The sequence below is a fragment of the Ornithorhynchus anatinus genome, chromosome 2 (genome assembly GCF_004115215.2).
Source record: "Ornithorhynchus anatinus isolate Pmale09 chromosome 2, mOrnAna1.pri.v4, whole genome shotgun sequence".
Taxonomy (NCBI): Eukaryota; Metazoa; Chordata; class Mammalia; order Monotremata; family Ornithorhynchidae; genus Ornithorhynchus; species Ornithorhynchus anatinus.
The window spans coordinates 2,543,985-2,565,596 of NC_041729.1; positions in this window are offsets into that span (position 1 = coordinate 2,543,985).

Consider the following 21,612-nt stretch of genomic DNA (forward strand, 5'->3'; position numbering starts at 1 on the left):
ATAATAATAATAATAATGTTGGTATATTTTAAGTGCTTACTATGTGCAAAGCACTGTTGGGGATACAAGGTGATCAGGTTGTCCCACGTGGGGATCACAGTCTTCATCCCCATTTTACAGATGAGGTAACTCAGGCCCAGAGAAGTGAAGTGACTTGCCCAAAGTCACACAGCTGACAAGCGGCGGAACCGGGATTAGAACCCATGACCTTTGACTCCCAAGCCCGGGCTCTTTACACTGAGCCTTGCTGCTTCTCTCTCTTACCTCACCTCACTACTTTCCTACTGCAACCCAGCCTGCACATTTTGCTCCTCTAATGCCGTCCTACTCACTGTACCTTGATCTCATCTTTCTCACTGCTGATTCTTGCCTCAGGTCCTGCCTCTCTGTCCTGGAGCTCCCTCCCCTTTCATATCTGACAATCACTTGTCCCACCTTCAAAATCTTACAAAAACCACATCTCTTCCAAGAGGCCTTCCCTGACTAAATCCTCATTTCTTCTTCTCCCACCCTTTTCTGCATCACCCTTGCACTTGGATCTGCATCCTTTGTTCACCATCCCCTCAGCCCCACACCACTCATGTACATATTCAGAATTTATTTCTATTAATGACCGTCTCCCCCTCTGGACAGTAAATTCACTGTGGGCAGGGAATGTGTCTATCTCCCAAGTGTTTAGTACAATGCTCTGCACACAGTCACATCATTTTATTGAGAACATTTATTGTGCACAATAAATACCATCGATTGATTGATTAATTTTATCTCAAGTCTAAGAAAGTTCATATTCCAAATTCTGGATTAATGCTACTGCTTCTGTTTAAGGAACTGTGTTTCCCCTGGTCAGAGAAAAACCCTTTTATTCTTTGAACACGTTTCTTGTCCTTCTCCCTCCTTTCTGCCTCTCCACGATCCACCTCATCCTGCAAGCCAACTACCTGTTCCCCGGCTTCTGTAGTTCAGGGTGAAAAATGAAATTTTCATTGGTTGAGGGAGGGAAGGGAGAAGGCAGATTTTTGCTTAATTGCTTCATCTCCTGCGCAGTGGTAATTTATTTCTGCCTTGGAATGGTTGATGTTCTGGAAATTAATTTCCCTGAGGTCAGGAACTGTGTCTGCCAACTATATTTTATTCTCTCAAGTGCTTAGTACAGTGCTCTGCACAAAGTAAGCACTCAGTAAATACCACTGATGGAGTGATTGAGATCTAGTGGAGAGAGCACCGGACTGTTAGTCAGGAGACCTGGGTTCTAATCCCAGGTCCCTTACTTTTTTGAAATGGTGATGATGATGATGGTATTTGTTAAGCGCTTACTATGAACCAAGCGCTGTTCTAAGCACTGGGGTAGATAAAAGGTATTCAGGTTGCCCCTCATGGGGCTCACAATCTCGATCCTCATTTTACAGATGAGGTCACTGAGGCACAGAGAAATTAGGTGGCTTGCCCAAGGTCATAGCAGATAATTGGTGGTTCCGGGATTGGCATTTGTTAAGCTCTTACTATGTGTCAAGCCCCGTTCCAAACACTGAGGTGGGTACAAGGTAGTCAGGTTGGACACAGTCCCTTTCCCACATGATGCTCCCAGTCTTAATCCCCATTTTACAGATGAAGTAACTGAGACACAGAGAAGTTAAGTGACTTGCCAAGGTCACACAGCAATCAAATGGCAGAGCCGGAACTATACCCAGGTTCTTCTGCCTTCCAGGCCCGTGCTCTATCCACTAGGCCATGCTGTTTCTCACTTGCCCTATTAGACTGTAAACCCATCAGTGGTCAGGGATTAGTACATTCCAAGCGCTTAGTACAGTGCTCTGCACATAGTAAGCACTCAATAAATACTATTGAATGAATGGGAAGCAGCGTGGTTCAGTGGAAAGAGCCTGGGCTTTGGAGTCAGAGGTCATGGGTTCGACTCCCAGCTCTGCCACTTGTCAGCTCTGTGACTGTGGGCAAGTCACTTAACCTCTCTGTGCCTCAGTTACCTCATCTGTAAAATAGGGATTAACTGTGACCCTGTATCTCCCCCAGCGCTTAGAACAGTGCTCTGCACATAGTAAGCGCTTAACAAATACCAGCGTTATTACTGAATGAACTTGCCTGCTGGGTGTCCATGAACAACCTGATGACCCTGTATCTCCCCCAGCGCTTAGAACAGTGCTCTGCACATAGTAAGCGCTTAACAAATACCAACATTATTAATGAATGAACTTGCCTGCTGTGCGTCCATGAACAAGTCACTTTAGCTTCTCTGTGCCTCAGTTTCCTCATTTGTAAAATGGGGAATTAAATACCTGCTCTCCATTCTCCTTAGACTGTGAGTCTCACTCATTACAGGGATTATGTCTGACTTGATTATCTTGTATCTACCACAGTGCTCAATATAGTGCTTGGCAAAGAGTACGCTTTTAACAAATGCCATCATTAGGAGAAAAGAGAGAAGAGAGAGTCTAGAAAACTATCAATCAGTTGTATTTACAGAGCACTTACTGAGTACTGAGTTCTGAGAGTTTACAGTGTAGGGAAAAGACATAAATATAGGACAGATATGAGAAGCAGTGTGGCCTAGTGGCCTAGTGGCCTAGTGAATAGTGCTGTGTGACCTTGGGCAAGTCACTTAACTTCTCTGTGCCTCAGTTACCTCATCTGTAAAATGGGGATGAAGACTGTGAGCCTCACATGAGACAACCTGGTTACCCTGTATCTACCCCAGCGCTTAGAACAGTGCTCTGCACATAGTAAGTGCTTAACAAATACCAACATTATTATTATTATTATTATGTGGGACAGAGACTGTGTCCAAACTGATTAGTTTGTATCTACTCCAGAGCCTCAAACAGTGCTGGGCATGGAGTAAGCACTTAACAAATACCATAATCATTATTATTATTATAGTAAATAATTGTAGATATGTACATAAGTGCTATGGGGCTGAGGGTGGTGTGGTTATCAAGTGCTTAAAGGATACAGACGCAAGTGCTAGGTAATGCAGAAAGGAGAGGGAGTAGGGGAAATGAAGACTTAGTTGGGGAAGTCTCCTCGGAGGAGGTGTGATTTTCAGGAAAGTCTCTGTGTGTATGCATATACGTATGTATTTGTTAAGCGCCTACTATGTGCAGAGCACTGTTCTAAGCGCTGGGGTAGATACCGGGTAATCAGGTTGTCCCACGTGGGGCTCACAGTTAATCCTCATTTTACAGATGAGGTAACTGAGGCACAGAGAAGTTAAGTGACTTGCCCACAGTCACAAAGCTGACAAGTGGCAGAGCCGGGAGTCGAACTCATGACCTCTGACTCCGAAGCCCAGGCTCTTTTCCACTGAGCCACGCTGCTGCCCAGCGTGTGAGGGACACTGAAAGTCTGAGGACTGAGGTCAGTTTTGTGTCCATTTCTTGCACTTTCTAGTGAGTAATCTCTTCCAGGGAAGGGATTGCATCTCTTACTGCTCTGGTTGTCCCTACGTCTGTGCTCTCTTCACAGCAAGCAATCAGCTCTGTCCAAGGTAAATGCTCAGTATTGTGCTCGGTCTACAGGCAGCCCCGAGTTCAGTGCTCTGTCCATGGAAAGCACTCAATTCAGCGCTCTGCCCACGGAAAGCATTCAACCGAACTCACTGCACACCATAAGGGTTCCCAAACGTGCTCTGTGTGTTTGTGATATGTGAGCTTCACATCAAGTGTGTGCATGTGTGTGTGTATATATATCTATGATTCTATTTATCTTGATGATATTTATGCCAGACTACCTGTTTTGTTCTGTTTTGTTTTGTTGTCTGTCTCCCCATTTAGACTGTGAGCCCGTTGTCGGGCAGGGATGGTCTGTCGCCGAATTGTACATTCCAAGTGCTTAGTACAGTGCTCTGCATATAGTAAATGCTCACTAAATATGGTTGAATGAATGAATGTGCGTGCTGAGCACGGGTGTGCCCACGAAAGCCCCGTCAGGGCTGTGGAGGTCGGGGCCCCAGCCACCTTGGCAGTGATTGCTGGGGGAAGAAGGCCCCAGAGAACCAAGGCATCGCTCAAGGCAAGGAGGAAGGCTATTCACTCTGTCCTTCTCTGTGCCCCTTGTTGGCTTGCCGAGTGGCCCCCCGACTGACTCGCTGGTCGACCCTCCGTTTGGTTCTCCGGCTGGCCGGGGCAACCAAATGGGCAGGCCAAACCTGCAGGAAAATTTGCGGAGAGAATTGGTCAGCCAATTTGAGGCACTTATCGGGGCTGAAGAGAAGCCGGTGATTGGGTTGGAAGACTGAAGGCACGCAAAGGCCAGGAGCCTTGAGGACGACGGATAGAGAAGCAGCGTGGCCTAGTGGAAAGAGCCCGGGCTTGAGAGTCAGAGGTCGCCGGTTCTAATCCCGGGCCCACCACTTGTCATTTGTGGGACCTTGGGCAAGTCACTTAACTTCTCTGTGCCTCAGTTACCTCATCTGTAAAATGGGGATTAAGAGTGTGAGCCCCATGTGGGACAACCTGATTATTCTGTATCCACCCCACCTCTTAGAACAGTGCTTGGCTCATAGTAAGTGCTTAACAAATACCATCATTATTATTACCCCAGCACTTAGAACAGTGTTTGGCAAATAGTAGGTGCTTAACAGATACCGTCATTATCATCATTATTATAGGAGAAGACAGCATGCATGCACGTACTCACACACACACACACACACACACCACACTCTCTCTCCCCATCTCTCTCTCTCTTTCTGTCTGTCTCTCTCCAGTTTGAATCGTTTGCTCCGGGGAAAAACACCTGAACAGTTAAGCATTTTTCTTCTGATAAAACACGTACACAGTCACACTTGTGCACACCGTAACTCATGCCAGGCCCCTCTGGTCTCCCTTAAGCACAAGCATCCACGTGCACACACACCCCCGCACACCCCAGCATGCACACATCCCCGCACACGCATGCACGCACACATACACACACACAACCTAGGTGCCATTAAAGTTAATTGGTTTTACTGCCGGTTTAACAGGGTCTTGTAAACCTTTTTATGACGCGCCCAGGAACACGATGTGGCCTGCCCAAGGCCGAGGCTCAGACACGAGAGCGGAGCTCCCCGGACGCTGGGTCCATCCCCTCGGGAAACGGGTCCCCGGGTGAAGGCCGGGGGGACGGGGTGGACCCTCCCCTTGCACCCCACTTGCACCCCACTTGCAAAGGGTCCTGGGTCTGGGGTGGCACCATCTAATAATAATGACATTTGTTAAGCACTTACTATGTGCCAACCACTATTTTAAGAGCTGGGATAGATCCAAGCCAATCAGGTTGGACACAGTACCCGACCCAAATGGGGCTCACGCTCTTAATTCCCATTTTGCAGATGAGGTAACTGAGGCGCAGAGAAGTGATGTGAATCGCCCAAGGTCACACAGCGGACAAGGGGCAGAGATGGGATTAGAAACCAGGTCCTCTGACCCCTAGGCCTGTGCTCTTGCCACTAAGTCACGCTGCTTTTTCGTTACACAGCTCTGAGCGACTGTTCCCAAGGGCTGGCAAGGGGGAGGTCAGGTGGAGGAGTCCAAGCCAGGTTTCTGATGGACTCACTCCTGGTGGCCAGATCCCTACTTCCTCCCATCACACAACTGTGTCATAATGCTTGACCCCCCCCACCCAACCCAGTCCCACTGCACTCCTTCTCTCCCTTTCTTCTTCCTGCTTCTCCTCTTTCCTACCTTCCTTTCCCTCTAGACTGTGAGCTTGCTGTGGGCAGGGAATGTGCCCGTTTGCTGTTGCAGTGTACTCTCGCAAGCACTTAGTACAGTGTTTTGCACTCAGCAAGCGCTCAGTAAATATGAGAGGTATACATATATGCAGGTAGCCCACATGGCTCAGTGGAAAGAGCACGGGCTTTGGAGTCAGGGCTCATGAGTTCGAATCCCAGCTCTGCCACTTGTCGGCTGGGTGACTGTGGGCGAGTCACTTCACTTCTCTGTGCCTCAGTTCCCTCATCTGGAAAATGGGGATTAAGACTGTGAGCCCCACGTGGGACAACCTGATTCCCCTATGTCTACCCCAGCGCTGGCTCAGTGGAAAGAGCACGGGCTTTGGAGTCAGGGCTCATGAGTTCGAATCCCAGCTCTGCCACTTGTCGGCTGGGTGACTGTGGGCGAGTCACTTCACTTCTCTGTGCCTCAGTTCCCTCATCTGGAAAATGGGGATTAAGACTGTGAGCCCCACGTGGGACAACCTGATTCCCCTATGTCTACCCCAGCGCTTAGAACAGTGCTCGGCACATAGTAAGCGCTTAACAAATACCAACATTATTATTATTATTATCCTACCTCTGGCCCGGAATGCCCTCCTTCCTCACATCCACCAAACTGGCTCTCTTCCCTCCTTCAAAGGAGGTGAGAGCTCACCTCCTCCAGGAGGCCTTCCCAGACTGAGCCCCCGTTTCCTCTGCTCTTCCTCCCTCCCCATCGCCCCTACTCCCTCCCTCTGCTCTACCTCCTTCCCCACCCCACAGCACTTGTGTATATTTGTACATATATATTATTATATTTTTTAATGATGCGTATACATCTATAAGCAGCATGGCTCAGTGGAAAGAGCCCGGGCTACGGAGTCAGAGGTCATGGGTTCGACTCCCGGCTCTGCCCCTTGTCAGCTGTGTGACTGTAGGCAAGTCGCTTAACTTCTCTGGGCCTCAGTTACCTCATCTGTAAAATGGGGATTAACTGTGAGCCTCACGTGGGACAACCTGATTCCCCTGTGTCTACCCCAGCGCTTAGAACAGTGGTCTGCACATAGTAAGCGCTTAACAAATACCAACATTATTATTATTATAATTTTATTTATCTATTTTGATGTTATTGATGCCTGTCTCCTTGTTTCGTTTTGTTGTCTGTCTCCCCGTTCTAGACTGTGAGCCCGTTGTTGGGTAGGGATTGTCTCTATCTGTTGCCTAATTGTACGTTCCAAGCGCTTAGTACAGTGCTCTGCACACAGCAAGCACTTAATAAATATGACTGGATGAATGAATATGATTGAAAGGATGAATGAATGCTCCTTTTCCTTCCTTTCCTTCTTTCTCCTTTCCTTCCTCCTTGCCTCCAATCTTGGGGCTCACAGGCAGCAGCGAGGGCTTAGATGGGGGAGATGGTCCGCCCAATGTTTAGGGCCCTAGTCTCTGTGAACCTGGGACTGAGGCCCGGGCTGAGCTATGAAAAGTCTTCTGGTTCTAGACATAACTCTCAGTTCCGTCGGGCCCTGAGGGGACTATGGGGGGCTATGGGAGGGTCTGGGGGCTACGGAGGGGAATAGGATTGGGTGCCTCCGGAGGGCAGGAGGGTAGCAAGGAGCCCCTCAAACAAATCCAGCTGCTCTTCCCTAGGATATGCCCCTCTTCTCTCCCCCTCCTCATCCTCTTCCTTCAACCAATCCTTCCTCAGCCTGCCCGCCCACGGATTTATTGAGGAATAATGAAATAATTGATGGCACATTTTCCTAACGAGAGATTGAATCGGCACTCCCTCCCTAGGCCGAAAGAAGAGTAAAGAGGAGGGAGGGGGAGAATAAAAGAAGGAGCCAGGGAGAATGAGAGGCAGACGCGGAGAGACAGAGAGAGTGTGGCACCCGGTGGGGTTCAATAAATGCTTTTTACTAGACATGTGTGGGAATGCACTGGTGCTATTGTTATGAAAGCACAGATTCCTAGTTTCATTTGCTTATCTGTTCAGAGAAATGTTCCAAGTATAAATATAAAGAATGTGGAGTGCATGATTCATTGAAAGGTCCTTGTTCAGATAGAGCACATGTATGTAGGAGAGATCATCTTCACACATATGGCAACCTGAGCATGTCATAGTAGGTAGACAGCATGTCTGTATACGGTCTCTAACCACAACAAGTCTTCAGAAGCAGCATGGCATAGTGGACAGAGCAGGGGCCTGGGAATCAGAAGGGTCTGGGTTCTAATCCCAGCTCCACCACGTGTCTGTTGTGTGACTCTGGGCAAGTCACTTCACATAATAATAAAAATGGTATTTGTTAAGTGCTTACTATGTGCCAAGCACTGTTTGAAGCGCCGGGGTAGATACAAGGTTATCAGGTTGTCCCCCGTGGGGCTCACAGTCTTCATCCCCATTTTACAGATGAGGGAACTGAGGCACAGAGAAGTGAAGTAACTTGCCCAAAGTCACAACAGGGGACAAGTGGTGGAAGTGGGATTAGAACCCACGACCTCTGACTCCCAAGCCCGGGCTTTTTCCACTAAACCACGCTGCTTCTCTTCTCTGGGACTCAGTTCCCTCATCTGTAAAATGGGGATTAAGACTGTGAGTGCAATGTGGGACAATGACCGTGTCCAACCTGATTTGCTTGTATCCAGCCCAGTGCTTAGTACAGTGCCGGGCACATAGTAAGCGCTTAACAAGTACTATAATGAAAATGATTACAGTTAGCTGTGGTCCATCCATGTGCTCCCAAGAGAGTTTTATGGGTAAAATGGACACTCGAAAGCTGCGATTCGGCCTCCCCCCCCCGTATTGATTTCCCACCCAGAGGAGTTAATCCTTCTGTGACACGAGACGGTGTTGGTGAGCGTTAAACCGGGGCACGGGGTTAAGGCCGGGCTTTTCTTCAAGGTGTCCAGTGGATTATTTACTGATTAAAAGGATCCTATTTAAATCCGTCAGCATGTGGGTGGATCTGATTATTGGTGCTGATGTCTGAGAGGGATGGAAAGGGTAGGGGGTAGCTGGGGGACTTCATCGTGGATTTTCCCAAATGGGGTGCCGCTGCAGACTTGCAAAGTGGGGTTGGGGCTGTGTGTCTGTGTGGCAGAGGGTGTTTTTCTACTGGCCTTGTTTGGGAGGGGGCTAAATCGGGAGCGCGGAGAAACACCCTCCCCCCTCAAATCCGCCAGACAATCACTCTTCCCCCCTTCAAAGCCCTACTGACGGCTCACCTCCTCCAAGAGGCCTTCCCAGACTAAGTCCCACTTTTCCTCAGCTCCCCTTCCCTTTCATGTCACCTCGACTCGCTCTCTTTGCTGTTCCCCCTCTTCCCCGGCCCCACAGCACTTATAATAATAATAATGTTGGTATTTGTTAAGCGCTTACTATGTGCAGAGCACTGTTCTAAGCGCTGGGGTAGACACAGGGGAATCGGATTGTCCCACGTGGGGCTCACAGTCTTAATCCCCATTTTACAGATGAGGGAACTGAGGCACGAAGAAGTGAAGTGACTTGCCCACAGTCACACAGCTGACAAGTGGCAGAGCTGGGATTTGAACTCATGACCTCTGACTCCAAAGCCCGTGCTTTTTCCACTGAGCCACGCTGCTTCTCTAATAATAATGTTGGTATTTGGTAAGCGCTTACTAGGTGCCGAGCACTGTTCTAAGCGCTGGGGTAGACACAGGGGAATCAGGTTGTCCCACGTGGGGCTCACAGTCTTCATCCTCATTTTACAGATGAGGTAACCGAGGCACCGAGAAGTTAAGTGACTTGCCCAAAGTCACACAGCTGACAAGTGGCCGAGCCGGGATTCGAACCCATGACCTCTGACTCCAAAGCCCGTGCTCTTTCCACTGAGCCATGCTGCTTCTCTGCTTCACTTATGTATATATGTGTATATCTATAATTCTATTTATTTATATTGATGCCTGTATACTTGTACTGATGTAGAGAATTGTATTGATGTATTGATATAGAGAAGCATCGTGGCTCAGTGGCAAGAGCCTGGGCTTGGGAATCAGAGGTCACGAGTTCGAATCCCGGCTCTGCCACTTGTCAGTTGTGGGACTGTGGGCAAGTCATTTAACTTCTCTGTGCCTCAGTTACTTCATCTATAAAATGGGGACTAACTGTGAGCCTCACGTGGGACAACCTGATTACCCTGCATCTACCCCAGTGCTTAGAACAGTGCTCGGCACATAGTAAGCGCTTAACAAATACCAACATTATTATTATGTTCATCTCCTCCTTTCTAGACTGTGAGCCCATTGTGGGCAGGGATTGTCTTTATTTGCTGCATTGTACTTTCCCAGTGCTTAGTGCAGTGCTCTACACACAGTAAGGGCTCAATAAACACGATTGAATGAATATATCCAGCGCTTAGTACAATATCTGGCACCTAGCAAGGGCTTAACAAGCGCCAGAATTATTATCATTATTAATAAATCTTGTTTGGACCCTTGAAGAAACCCAGATTTTGACCCTTCCCCAGCTGTGCCCCAAGGGTTTAAGAGCAGGGGGACTCCCTCACCGAAAAACATTGGCACATGGTGGCAAATTCGCCCTGGTGCCTTGTTTTTGTGGTTGCTGTTTTTGGGAAGAAGCCACGGAACCCTCTCCCCTGGATAAGGACGTCAGTGATGGGATGGGAGACTGGGGTGCGGGGTGTGTTTGAAGAAGCCAGATTGTTTTGCAAATTTCCTCATTTTCCAGGGTGAAATCCAAGCCGAAATCCATCCTAAGAACTTGACTCCTTCAGGCGAGAGGAAGTCAACTCCCTGAAACCAGAGCTCTCGAAAATATTTATCCAGAAGGGTGCTAAGGTCCCCCATTTTTATTCCTCTCCCCGCTCCCGTTTCTCCCAGCATTTTCCACCCCTTAATCCCACTGGAATTAGAGGAGTTTCCCTTTAGAGGAGCAGCATGGCTTAGTGGAAAGAGCTAGGGCTTGGGAATCAGAGGTCGTGGGTTCTAATCCCTGCTCCGCCACTTGTCAGCAGTGTGACTTTGGGTAAGTCACTTAACTTCTCTGTGCCTCATTTACCTCATGTGTAAAATGGGGATTAAGATTGTGAGCCCCATATGGGACAACTTGATTACCTTGTATCTACCCTAGTACTTAGAACAGGGCTTGGCACATAGTAAGTGCTTAACAAATGCCATTATTATTATTATCCCGGGGGGAGTGGGGGGAGAAGAAAGACAGAGACAGGCAGAGATAATGAGGAAGAGAGAGATGCTCCAGAGGGACTTGGTCCACAGGTCAGGGTGGCGAGATGGAGGTACCCCACACCATTTATCTGGACCAGATCACTCCCCTAGAGAACACAGAAGGCCCGGGGTCAGGGGGTCATGACCCCCTTCTCAGCCCTTGGCTACTCTTCTGGGAGTGAAAGAGAGAGAGAGAGAGAGTCTTGCCGGGGGGAGGAAAGAGGAGGAGGAAGGAGACGGAGAAAGAAAGACAGGGACCACTTTCCAGTTCAGAGTTGGAAAGGCAAAACCAGATACCATAACTTGGAAATTAAAAAAGGAAGTGAAGCCATTCGGGAATATAACTGGGAGGGTCTCACACAAAGGGTCCTAGGTTGGGTTGGGCTCCCCTGACTCCCCCAAAGACTATCTACAAATCCCAGGCAGGAGGAACAGGGACCAATTGGGGGAAAAACTAAAAACTAAAAAGTTGTTAGAAAAAACCAAAACAAAACTGCAAAGACTCCACACAGGAAACACAATGGATAATAATGATAATAATGATGGTATTTGTTAAGCACTTACTCTGTGCCAAGCACTGTTCTAAGCACTGGGGTAATCAGGTTGTCCCACATGGGGCTCACAAGTCTTAATCCCCATTTTGCAGATGAGGGAACTGAGGCACAGAAAAGTGAAGTAGCTCACCCAAGGTCACACAGAAGACAAGTGGCAGAGCCGGGATTGGAACCCACGTCCTTTGATTCCCAAGCCCCTGCTCTTTCCACTAAGCCACACTGTGTCAGTTTGAGGAGAGTCCGAGAATTTTGTTAAAAAATATATTCATTTCGCCAGCTCCCCGACCTTAGGCACTACGACTTCCGCCTTGGGTAGGCATAGGGACGGGTGTGCAAATAGCAAAGTGTGAGGATGTGCAGAACACCCACTTGGCATGCATATGCGTGGGCACGAGTATGAGAGCATGGTTGGGTAAGGGTAGGTGCGCTTATGCGTGAGTACTTTTCATTTTGATTTGATTCTACCTATTTGCAATGTGCTTCTGGATATATATACCTATAGACATTTATCTATAGATGTGTACATGTATATTTACTATATTTAGGCATTCATTCAATTCATCCAATCGTATTTAGTGAGCGCTTACTGCATGCAGAGCACTGTACTAAGTGCTTGGGAGATTACAGTACAACAGTAAACAGACACATTCCCTGCCCACAAGGAGCTTACAGTCAAGGCACGTGGTGTATGGCTCGTGGATAGACCACCGGGGGTGAAATGGGGAGAGGGTAATAATAATAATGTTGGTATTTGTTAAGCGCTCACTATGTGCAGAGCACTGTTCTAAGCGCTGGGGGAGATACAGGGTAATCAGGCTGTCCCACGTGAGGCTCACAGTCTTAATCCCCATTTTACAGATGAGGGAACTGAGGCACAGAGAAGTGAAGCGACTTGCCCAAAGTCACACAGCTGACAAGTGGCAGAGCCGGGATTAGAACCCATGACCTTGGACCCCCAAGCCCGGGCTCTTTCCCCTGAGCCACACTGGGGTGGGGGGAGTGGAAGAGAGGGGATAGAAAAGGAGGAGTAGGGAGACGAGGGGGAAGGAAGAAGAGATGGAATGGGGAGAAAGAAAGGAGGAAGGGAAGAAGTGGATGGAAAAAATGGTGAGGGATGAAGGAAGAGGAGAAAGAAGAAAGGAAGGAGGATGGAGTCAAGGAGAAGGAATGAGGAAGAGGAGGTGGAGGAGGAGGAGTACAGGAGATTGAAGGCAGCTCATCCCTCTTGACTCTTCCCACTCAGCAGCTGGCTACTCTGAAGTGGAAGAAAGCTGGTGGGGGACCATGGAGTGTTTGTGGTTGGAAAGAACGAGCGATTGTGCTCTCCTGTTCTTAGAAACACTTTGGACACTGGCTCCCGGCCCCTTCTCCGGAATTCCGAAATGACAGTCCTGGGACCGGCCAGGCAGAGGGTCTGGCACCACGAGCTGGCAAGAGGCACAAGGGGAAATGTGGAAATCAATTTCCAGACAACAGAGGCGGGATGAGAGCCGGAGAGGAAGTAGCAAAAGGACAAGTGAGGGGGGTGTGAGTTTAGGGCTTTAGAGACATTTAGAATAGTTCTAACTGGCTCTTCTCTATCTGATCTCCCTTTCGTTCTCTCATCTTTGACTCTGTCTCTCTCGTACTGCCTGTCTCTGTTTCCCTTCTCCCTAGCATGGCCTAGTGGATAGAGCACGGGCCTGGGAGTCAGAAGGTCCCGGTTCCGCCACTTGTCTGCTCTGTGACCTTTGGCGAGTCACTTCACTTCTCTGGGCCTCAGTTCCCTCATCCGGAAAATGGGGATTTAGATTGTGAGCCTCACGTGGGACAGGGACCGTGCCCAACCCAATTTGCTTGTATCCCCCCCAGCACTTAGTACAGTGCCTGGCACCTAGTAAGTGCTTAACAAATGCCATTACTATTATTATGACCCCGTCTCTGCTTATCTCTGGCTACGTAGTTCTCTCTCCTTTCTCAAACTTGGTCTCTGCCTCTCTCTTGCTACCTAACTCTGGTTCTCTCCTCTCGGCGACTCTCGTCTGTTTTCTCTCACTCTCTGCCCGTCTCCTCTCCCCCAGTCGTCGCCTCCGTCTCTCGCTGCCCACTTGTCTCCTCTCCATGTCTCGGTACCCGTCTTTGTCAGCCTCACCCTCCCTCCCAGCTACTTTTGCTCCAAGCAAAGTCACCAGACAGCAAAGTATGGGCTGCCCTGCAGTCTTCTGAGCTGGAGAGGGGGAGAACAGGGGGAGGCATCTGGGAGATCATCTTTTCCTCCAGGAGAAAGCAGCATGGCTTAGTGGGTCGAACACGGGCCTGGGTTCCAGTTCTGACTCCTCCACTTTTCATTAATTCATTCAATAGTATTTATTGTTATTATTATTACTACTACTACTACTATTAATGGTATTTGTTAAGTGCTTACTCTGTGCCAAGCACTGTTCTAAGCTCTGGGGTAGATACAAGGAAATCAGGTTGACCCGCGTGGGGCTCGCAGTCTTAATCTCCATTTTACAGATGAGGTAACTGAGGCACAGAGAAATTAAGTGACCTGACCAAGGTCTCATAGCCGACAAGTAGCAGAGGTGTGATTAGAACCCACATCCTCTGACTCCCAAGTCCATGTTCTTTCCACTAAACCACGAGCGCTTGCTGTGTGCAAAGCACTGTACTAAGCACTTGGGAGAGTACGATACAACAAAAGACACATTCCCTGCCCACAGCGAGCTCAGAGTCTAAAGACATACTTGTCTTCTGCATGACCTTGGGCAAGTCTCTTCACTTCTCTGTGCCCCAGTTACCTCATCTGTAAAATGGGGATTAAGACTGTGAGCCCCATGTGGGATAGGGACTTTGTCCAACCTGATTTAACGTGTAACCGCCCCACGGCTAGAACAGTGCCTAGCACATAGTAAGCGATTAACAAATACCATAAAAAAAAAGCCCATGGGTGCAAACATGATGAAAACAGGGTAAGAGGACTTCACCCAGGCTCAAACTGTTGATTGCCCCCCTTTTCCCCCCAACATTCCTCCCCGGTGGAGAGGACGAGTCAAGCCCCTATGCTCCCCCCCCCCCCCCGCCCCAATCACCCCCACCCCAGACACCCCGGCTCTGGGATGACTTCTTGTCCTGTAGCTCGGACTGGAGCCAGAGACAAGGAGATATAACCCTTCCCCCCATCGCCCCCCAGCCCCGGGCTCCCAGCTTCTTCTCTGAAACCGATCCCTGGATCACGGTTTTGATCTAATTTGTTTCTCTGTCGGCCTGACTTCTTGGCTCTGCTTGGAAATTTGGTGGTCACAGAGATGACATCAATCATGTCTCTGCCCACGGAGGGATCAGGATAGGGTATCAGAGAGGTGACCGAGCATACGCCACATGATTCAAATCATCTCAACATTGATTAATTGGGTTCGTTCTGAGTTTCTGAATCACAACAACTGTTGTTCCCCCTCACCTAACATCAACAGGCCTTTAAAGGCAAAAGTATCCATTTACTCCATGCATGTGATGCATTAAAGACCATCAACTCCTATTAAACGTTCAACGCTGGATGAGATTTAGACAAACTCAATTTGCTCAAGATGCTTTTTCAAAGGTCCTGCAATGATTACACATTTCTCCCCCCTTCTCTCTGCCGCGAGCTTTTTCGCAAACGTGTTTTGGCTGCCGTCTTTGACATATGGGAGGGTGTGTGTGTGAGCCCGTCTGTATGCCCGTGTATGTGTGTGCATGTGTGTGCATGTGCGTGCGTGCGTGTGTGTGTGTGTGTGCCTGTGTGTGTACACTGATAAAGGCTCCTGAGCGAAGCCACCAGGCCTATTTAAAAGAGACCCGGCTTCTAAAAAGTCAAAGACAGCAGAAAACAATGCCAGATGCCAAATTCCCCTTCCAATGGCTCCATAACCAGAACGCCCTTTGACCCTCAGAGAGAGAGCAGGCAAAACTCCCAAAAAGAGACCCTCAGGTTCCAAAAAAATGAACGCTCTCTGTTTCTAGCCCTGCCAGAGTTTCCTAGGTTTAATGGTTAAATATGCTTTCATTATGTTTCCTCAGGATAGGCTGCCAGTTCCCCAACAGGGTGGGCTTGAAATTGCTCCTTCCCCACTCCAGGTTTCCCATCTGGGAAGAAAACTGGAATCCAATGGGAATTTCCTGCCCTTGGAAGCCCGGTTCTCCTCTTTCCCAGAGGATGGTTAACCATGGCCAGAGGAAGCCAAACCACTCACTTGCAGAGCTGAGTCTCCCTACAGCCCTTCCTTGACCATGCCCACTAGTCTCCCCATTCTATTTCACCCCCAAAGGACCACTTCAACCCTTCCGCGTCACTTAAGCATCGGTGTATTCACCCCTATACCCTCCCGCCCCACCTTGAGCAAGGTGTCTATACTCGCTGTCTCATTCATTCATTCAATCACATTTATTGAGCGCTTACTATGTGCAGAGCACTGTACTAAACGCTTGGAATGTACAGTTCAGCAACAGATAGAGACAATCCCTGCCCAACAGTGGGCTCACAGTCTAAATGGGGGAGACAGACAACAAAACAAAATAAAACAAAACAAGTAGTCTCAAGTAGTCTCCTCCATTTCTCTCCTTGACCACCTCCAATCTGGCTTCTGTCCCCTTCACTTGACAGAAACTGCCATCGCAAAGGTCACCGATGATCTCCTGCTTGCCAAATCCAACGGCCTCTACTTCATCCTAATTCTCCTCGACCTCCCAACTGCCTTCCACACTGTGGGCCACCCCCTTCTCCTGGAAATATTACCCAACCTGGGCTTCGCTGACACTGTCCTACCCTGTTTCTCCACAACTCTGGCTGTTCATTCTCAGTCTCGTTTGTGGGTCCTCCTCTGCCTCCCACCCCCTAACTGTGGGGGTCCTTCAAGGTTCAGTTCCGGATCCTCTTCTGTTCTCCATCTACACCCACTCCCTTGGAGAACTCATTCGCTCTCAGGCTTCAACCACCACCTCTATGCAGATGACAACCAAATCTACATCTCCAGCCCTGATCTTTCTCCTTTTCTGCAGTCCCGCATTTCCTCTTGCCTTCAGGACAACTCTACTTGGATGTCCTCTTGTCACCTCAAGCTTAACAAGTCCAAAACAGAACCGCTTATCTTCCCACACAAACCCTGTCCTCCCTGTGAGTTTCCCATCACTGTATACGCCACCACCATCCTTTCTGTCTCACAAGCCCGTAACCTTGGCATTATCCTTGACTTCACTCTCTCATTCAACCCACATATTCAATCTATCATTAAATCCTGTCAATTCCACCTTCCCAACGTCACTAAAATTTGCCCTTTTCTCTCTATCCAAACTCCTACCTCTTTAATACTTATCCTCTCACCTTGATTACTGCATCTGCCTCTTTGCTGTTGTCCCAGCCTCCTGTCTCTCCCCATTCCAGTCAATACTTCACTCTGTTGCGTGCATTATTTTTCTATAAAACTTTCAGGACATGTTTCCCCACTCCTCAAAAAACTCCAGTGGTTGCCCATCCACCTCCGCTTCAAACAAAAACTCCTCATGATTGGTTTTAAAGCACTCAATCACCTTTCTTCCTCCTACCTCAGCTCCCTACTCTCCTTCTACAACCCAGCCCACACACCTCGCTCCTCTAGTGTTAACCTTCTCACTGGGCCTCCATCTCGCCTATTTTGCTGCTGACCACTTGCCATTGTCCACCCTCTGTCCTGGAGCACCCTCCCTCCTCAGATCTGACAGACAATTACTCTCCCCACCTTCAAAGTCTTACTGAGGGCACATCTCCTCCAAGAAGCCTTCTCAGACTAAGCCCTCCTCTCCTCTTCTCCCATTCCCTTCTTCATCACCTTGACTTGCTCCTTTTATTCATCCGCCCTCGCAGCCCCACGGCACTTAAGTCCATATCGGTCATTTATTTATATTAATGCCTGTCTCCCTCCTACACTGTAAGCTCACTGTGGGCAGGGAATGTGTCTGTTTACTGTTGAATTGTACTCGCCCAAGTGCTTAGTACAGTGTTCCGCACACAGTTAGTGCTCAATAAATAGGACTGAATGAATAAATGAACTTGGTTAGTGACCACTGCTTGACCATAGTATGCGCTTAAATGTCATCATTACTATTACTATTATTATTGAGAAGCAGCGTGGCTCAGTGGAAACAGCACGGGCTTTGGAGTCAGAGGTCATGGGTTCGAATCCTGGCTCTGCCACTTGTCAGCTGTGTGACTGTGGGCAAGTCACTTAACTTCTCTGTGCCTCAGTTACCTCATCTGTAAAATGGAGATTAACTGTGAGCCTCACGTGGGACAACCTGATTCCCCTGTGTCTACCCCAGTGCTTAGAACAGTGCTGTGCACATAGTAAGCGCTTAACAAATACCAACATTATTATTATTATCCCAGCGCTTAGAACAGTGCTCTGCACATAGTAAGCGCTTAGCAAATACCAACATTATTATTATTATTATTAATATTTGATGGGAGAACTAGGAGGAGGGTGGGGATTAAGACTGTGAGCTCCATGTGTGACAGGGACTCTGTCCAACCTGTCTTGCTTGCATCCACCCCAGTGCTTAGTACAGTGCCTGGCACATGGTAGGCACTTAAATACTACAATTATTAATACTGTCCCCTGTACACAGCTCCTTAAGGGGAGGGATCTTATCAGGCTCTTCCAAATGTTTAGTACAGTACCCTGCACACAGAAAGCACTCAATAAGAACCACGGATGGACTGGTTGATCGATTCCTCCAGTCTTACACCCAGGGCCAAGGGGAAGCAGAAAGTCACACACCAAATCTCCCAGTCTCTGGTCAACAGAATTGCTAACAGGACTATCATGACTCTTTCACAGAATATCCCCATTCACCCCCCAATTATTATTATTATTATTGGAGGTCAAGCACCTGGTCTCCTCTGCTTTTTGCAAGTCCTCTCAGCACTGAGTGACAAAGTGCTCGGATCATCCTGGGGAGAGTGATTTCCAAAAGTTCATTCAATTGTATTTATTGAACGCTTACTGTGTGCAAAGCACTTTATTAAGCGCAAACATGGTGACGGTCCTGGTTTCCAGCTGCCGAAATAATCTTAACTGTGGTATTTGTACAGCACTTACTATGAGTCCAGCACTGTCCTAAGCACTGGGGTGGATACAAGCCAGTTGGGTTGGCCACAGTCCCCGTCCCACACTGGGTTCCCAGTCTTCATCCCCATTTCACAGATGGAGAGGCAGCGTGGCTTAGTGGCAAGAGCCCGGGCTTGGGAGTCAGAGGTTGTGGGTTCTAATCCCTGCTCTGCCCCTTATCAGCTGTGTGACTTTGGGCAAGTCACTTAAATTCTCTGTTCCCTCATTTGTAAAATGAGGATGAAGACTGTGAGCCCACGTGGGACAGCCTGATTACCTTGTATCTACTCCAGTGCTTAGAACGGTGCTTGGCGCATAGTAAGTGCTTAATAAATACCATCATTATTATTACGAAAAGCAGTGTGGCCTAGCGGCAAGAGCACGGGTATGGGAGTCAGAGGACGTGGATTCTACTCTGGCTCTGCCATGTGGCCTGGGGAAGTCACTCCACTCCTCTGGGCCTCAGTTCCCTCACCTTGAAAATGGGGATTAGATCTTGACCCCCATGTGGGACAGGACTGTGTCCAACCTGATTACCTCATATCTACCCCAGTGTTTAGTACACAGTTTGGCACATAGTAAGCACTTAACAGATATCATAATAATAATAATAATTATTATGAGGAAGCTGAGGCCCAGAGAAGTGAAATTACTTGCCCTAGGTCACACAGCAGACAAGTGGCGGAGCCGGGATAAGAACCCGAAATGAGCCCGGGAGCTCAGGAAGCTTACTCGGAAGCTCACGGGTCTTGCAGAGCAGAGACCCATGCCCCTTGTCCATCCTCCCCGCCGCCCTCCACCAGCTCCCCGTGAGCCGACGGGCACTGTTTGATCTAGCAGGATGGCAGCTCACCGGGAAACTCCCGAACATCCGGGTGACGAGTGGGAGAGATCAAATGCCACTTAACATTTCTGACCTCTCCGCTGTGTTGTCCCGTGACTCTTTCCAGACTGCATTCCTGTCCTTTCTGCGTGCCTGGGCTTGGGCTGGCTCACTTTTGCCTGAAGGGTCTCTGGGCAGACACTAAAGGTAAACTTGCGGGTTTAAAGCAGGCAGGATGTCTTGGGGTCTCAGACCCAGGACGCCCTGCAAGGAATGACCTAGTGAGAGTGACCAAATGATAACAATAATAATAATAATGTTGGTATTTGTTAAGTGCTTACTATGTGCAGAGCACTGTTCTAAGCGCTGGGGGAGATTACAGGGTGATCAGGTTCTCCCACGTGAGGGTCACAGTCTTAATCCCCATTTCACAGATGAGGTAACTGGGGCACAGAGAAGTTAAGTGACTTGCCCACAGTCACACAGCTGGTCAGTGGCAGAGTCGGGATTCGAACCTATGACCTCTGACTCCCACTAGACTGACAGCTCCTTGGGGGCAGGGCTCCTGTCCATTCATTCATTCAATTGTACCTTTTGAGGACTTACTGTGTGCAGAGCGCTGTACTAAGCGCTTGGGAAAGTACAACACAACAATAAACAGTGACATTCCCTTCCCACAAAGAGGTGACAGTCTAGAGTGGGCTCCTTTGTACGCTCCTGAGCATTCAGTACAGTGCTCTGTCCAGAGTAGACTGTAAGCTCCTTGAGACAAGGGACCATGTCGGCCAACTCTACTGTCCTCTTCCAAGCGCTCAGTAAAGTGTTCTGTACACAGTAAGTATTCAGGAAATGCCACTGATAAATAATTGGTCGACTGAATTATTGAGGGAACTGGGTCTTAGCCTTTAAAACTAACCCCTGGATATTTTTACTCTCGGTGGGGCTTTGTTCCTTGGCACTCATTCATTCGTTCATTCAATTTAATTGTATTTATTGAGCGCTTACTATGTGCAGAGCACTGTACTAAGTGCCTGGAAGAGTACAATACAACAATAAACGGACACATTCCCTGTCCTCAACGCATTTACAGTCTAGAGCTTACAGTTTACACTCATTAAATCCTGGATATTCCCTGGGCACCTAAACACTTTCCCCTTCCTGGAACAATAATAATAATAATGATAATAATTATGGTATTTGTTAAGCACTTACTACATGCCAAGCACTGTTCTAAGCGCTGGGGTAGATACAAGATAATCAGGTTGGACACGGTCCCCGGCCCACGTGGGGCTCACAGTCTTAATCCCCGTTTTACAGATGAGGTAACTGAGGCCCAGAGAAGTTAAGTGCTTGGCCAAGGTCACACAGCAGAAAGGTGGCGGAGCCGGGATTAGAACCCAGATCTTTCTGACTCCCAGGGCCGGGCTCTATCCTCTAAGTCACTCTGTTTGCTTTGACTACCATTCCCCCCCACCCAAAGGGGATTTTGGGAAACTTGGGGGCAATTCTCTCACGAGATTTGCTGCTCTTTGGGCCGCTCCGATGATTGCCCTCGATTGTCCTCCCAACCCGCGTGCCAGGGAGTGACGTGGCATGAATAAAGCACCAGAGGCTCAGTGACATTAGCTCCGGAGTGGGTGGGGCTGGTGAAAATTTTGTGGGCTGGTAGATGTTTGGAAATTATTTGCAAGGCTGCATTAAACGTTTTTATTGATAGTAAAAGCCAAAATAAAACGTTAAAAGCCTAAGCAAACCCACAATGGTATGCCTGGTGGGGATGGGAGGGTGGGGGGAGGGGGGCTGGGGGTGTAAGCCATGCATACCAGTTCACTTCTGAAATCAGTGACTCTCCACAGCAGCTGGCAAGCTCAGAACAGGCTTCTGGGAAGAGACATTTTGACTCAAGATAGCGTGACAAACTCTGCCTCCCACAAGATGAGCCCTTGGGGATCACTAACCCTCACATGGAGCAGAAACTTTGGTCCAGAAAACGTGCCGAATGTGTGTTCTCCTTATTTGTCTTCGCCCAATGGAAACAAGATACGTGTGATCGCTTCTCACCCCCAAGGTTCCCCATCTAAAAGCGCTTCTGATCAATGGGGTCAAAATCTCTCACCTATAGGAAGTCCTTCTTCTGCTGAGACATCCCGGCTCCCTCCTCCAGCCCTCCCTCCCTCTCTCGCTCCGCACATGCTGACTTCATTCTGGGAATGTCCGCTGAGAGGAGAAAAGGACTTGGAC